This window comes from Myxocyprinus asiaticus, chromosome 31 (genome assembly GCF_019703515.2).
Source record: "Myxocyprinus asiaticus isolate MX2 ecotype Aquarium Trade chromosome 31, UBuf_Myxa_2, whole genome shotgun sequence".
Classification (NCBI taxonomy): Eukaryota; Metazoa; Chordata; class Actinopteri; order Cypriniformes; family Catostomidae; genus Myxocyprinus; species Myxocyprinus asiaticus.
The window spans coordinates 11875799-11879614 of record NC_059374.1 but is presented as its reverse complement, the minus strand read 5'-3'; positions in this window follow the sequence as shown (position 1 = coordinate 11879614).

Genomic DNA, 3816 nt, shown 5'->3' with positions numbered 1-3816 from the left:
CATTAATTTAAATTAAATTAATACAGATCATTGTTTCGAATCGCTCTGTTTGACTGAAACCTGGCTTAAACAGGATGAAAGTATTAGTTTAAATGAGTCTACTACCCCAAGTATTTGTTATAAAAATGAGCCTCGCCTGAATGGTCAAGGAGGGGGTGTTGCGGGATACAAGTTTAATTATTTTGAAGTGATAGTGCTTAATGTGACATCATCTGATATAAATTAAAAACAAATTTCTATCCTCTTTTGCTGTTGCTACAGTATATAGACCACCCCGGCCATATTCTGATTTCCTTAGTGAATTTGTCGATTTTCTAGATCTAGTAGTTACTGTGGATAGAGCATTAATTGCTGGTCACATAGATAATGAAAATGATACATCGGGATTAGCATTTATCAATATTCTTAATTCTGTTGGGGTTAGACAAAATGACTGAACCAACTCATCGCCATAATTATATGCTAGACTTAATTCTCTCACATGGAGTTGATGTTGATATTATAGCAATTCTGACACAGAGCGATGACATCTCCGATCATTACCTTGTCTCTTGTATGTTGCACATAGCTAATGTCACTAAATCTGTATCACGTTATCAATCAGTTAGAATTATTCTTTCTACCCAATTAGCTAATTACCTATTGTATTCTATATATACTTTTTTCTTTTCAATATTTATCTATTTTTTAATAATCTTTAATAATTTTTTAAAAGTCTTGTTGCTGTTTTTGCATTGTTGTGTACTGGAAGCTCTTGTCACCAAGACAAATTCCTTGTATGTGTAAACATACTTGGCAATAAAGCTCATTCTGATACTGATATATATATATATACACACACACACACACACACGTATATATATACACATACACATAAATATATAAAAATTATGCTGAGTGCTCTATTAACAAAAGTTTGTATATAGAGAATTGTTAATAAGTATTTTTAAAGTTAAGTTTATTATCCATTTGTTTTGTTATGTGTCTTAAATGATTAACACATTATAAATTGAACACAAAGCTTAAAACAAAACAAAAATAAAACAAAGCTTGAGCATTTTAACATTTTATTTATTTAATTGAAATAAAATGTATTTTTTATTCAAGCATTTCAGAATTAACCATTTTTTTCATAGTACATAATACACATTACACAATTCTACACTGGATTGAATGAGTCATGCAAATTCAGATCCATCAAACCTAAAAACAAAACAAAGAAAAAAATTGATTAATTTAAATAAAATGTATTTTTTCCCCTTAAGTAGCAAAAGCATCATACACTAGCTGTACCTGCTCTAAACAAATTACAAAATCAAACCAAAGAAAATTAATCAAACAAAAGTTATGGCACAGCAGGCACACATTTATCAATAATTATAAAAAATGACAAATTAAACCTAAAATAAATAAAAACTCCATAAACAGGCAATTAATTCTGAGGCTCCTTTTGTCCAGACACTCATCAAGAAAAATGTCCATATCCTCCTTAAATTGGAAGCGAAACACGAAAGGCTCTTTGGCCAGTTGTCTTTCATCATCCGTTTCTGCCCGTGAAAGTTGAAGAAGGGCTTTTTTTCTAGTCTTCCTCTTTCAATTTCAGAAACCACGGCTCGTCCACCAAACCTCTGAAGACATGATGTTTTTTCTGCAGCCAGACACGGTTGTGTCTACCACCGCTTAAGTCTTCCATGTCCTGTCCAGGGGCCAGACATGGAGATTCCAGAGGTCTGGTCGCGGGTGCCAGATGGTGCCCCGTCCCTGAGAAAGAAGATCCTTCCTCAGGGGAATTTGCCAGGGGGGGTGGGGGGGCTGTCGCGAGGAGTTTGAGGTCCGAGAACCACGTCTGGGTGGGCCAGTAGAGTGCTACCAGGATGACCTGCTCCTCATCCTCCCTGACCTTGCACAGGGTCTGTGCAAGTAGGCTCACTGGGGGAAATGCATATTTGCAAAGTCCAGGGGGCCAGCTGTGTGCCAGCGCGTCTATACCAAGAGGTGCCTCGGTCAGGGCGTACCAGAGCGGGCAGTGGGAGGATTCTTGGGAGGTGAACAGGTCTACCTGTGCCTGTTCGAAACGACTCCAGATCAGCTGGACCACCTGAGGGTGGAGTCTCCACTCTCCCCTGAGGGTAACCTGCCATGACAGCGCGTCCGCTGCAGTGTTGAGGTCGCCAGGGATGTGAGTGGCTCGCAGTGACTTGAGGTGCTGCTGACTCCAGAGGAGGAGACGGCGGGCGAGTTGTGACATACAACGGGAGCGCAGACCGCCTTGACGGTTGACATATGTTACCGTTGCCATGTTGTCTGTCCGAACTAACACGTGCTTGTCCTGGATCAACTGCCAGAACCTCCGCAGGACGAGCAGAATTGCCAGCAACTCGAAGCAGTTGATGTGCCAATGCAGCCGCGGGCCCGTCCATAAGCCGGCGGCTGTGTGCCCATTGCAAACAGTGCCCCAGCCCGTTTTGGAGGTGTCTGTCGTAACCACGACGCGCCTGGAGACCTGCTCTAGGGGAACGCCTGCCCATAGAAATGTGAGGTCGGTCCAAGGGCTGAAGAGGCGGTGACAGATAGGCGTGATGGCCACGCGATGTGTCCCGTGGCGCCATGCCCATCTCGGGACTCAAGTCTGAAGCCAGTGCTAAAGCGGTCTCATATGCATCAACCCGATCAGAGTGGCCACCGCTGAGGATGACATATGCCTCAGGAGCCTCTGAAAGAGTATCAGTGGAACCGCTGTTTTCTGTTTGAACGCCTTCAAACAGGTCAGCACCGACTGTGCTCGCTTGTTCGTGAGGCGCGCTGTCAATGAGCTCCAACTCCAAACCGAGAAAAGAGATGCTCCGAACCGGGAGGAGCTTGCTCTTTTCCCAGTTGACCCGAAGCTCTAGTCGGCTGAGGTGCGAGAGTACCAGGTCCCTGTGTGCACACAACATATCCCGAGAGTGAGCTAGGATTAGCCAGTCATCGAGATAGTTGAGAATGCGAATGCCCACTTCCCTTAACGGGGCAAGAGCTGCCTCTGCGACCTTCGTGAAGATGCGAGGGGACAAGGACAGACCGAAAGGGAGGACCTTGTACTGATACAACGACCCTCGAATGCAAACCGCAGGAAGGGAATGTGTCGAGGTAGAATCGAGATGTGGGAGTACGCGTCCTTCAGGTCTACCACTGCGAACCAATCTTGATGCCGGACGCTCGTCAGAATGTGTTTTTGCTGTGTAAAGTCTGTGTAAAGCCCGGTTCAGTACTCGCAGGTCCAAGATTGAATGCAACCCACCACCTACTTCGGTACAATGAAGTAGGGGCTGTAAAACCCCTTCTTCATCTCAGCCGGAGGGACAGCTCTATCACATCCTTCCGTAGGAGGGTAGCGATCTCCGCGCGCAAGGTAGCAGCATTCTCGCCCTTCACCGAGGTGAAGTGGATGCTGCTGAACCTGGGCAGACACCTGGCGAACTGAATCACGTAGCCGTGTTGGACGGTCTGGATCAGCCATCGTGACCGATTTGAAAGTGCAAGCCACGCATCCAAGCTCCGGGTGAGGGGGACCAAGGGGACAATCTCGTCGGACGTACCGGCAGGTGGGGCCTCGCGGCGGGGTGGAGCCTGAGGTGCCACGCCATGTTGTGGCCATGCTGAGTTCAGGGACATCGAAGCACTTACCTGGCTCCTTGTGACCACCCCAGGAACAGCCTGGGATGGGGGACGAAGAGGCCTGTCCTCGTGACCCATGGAGACCCCGTCACACCGGGGGCAGATTTGTGCCACAGCTGGTTGTGCAGGGGCAGGGAAACCGCTGCTGGAGTGCCAAAC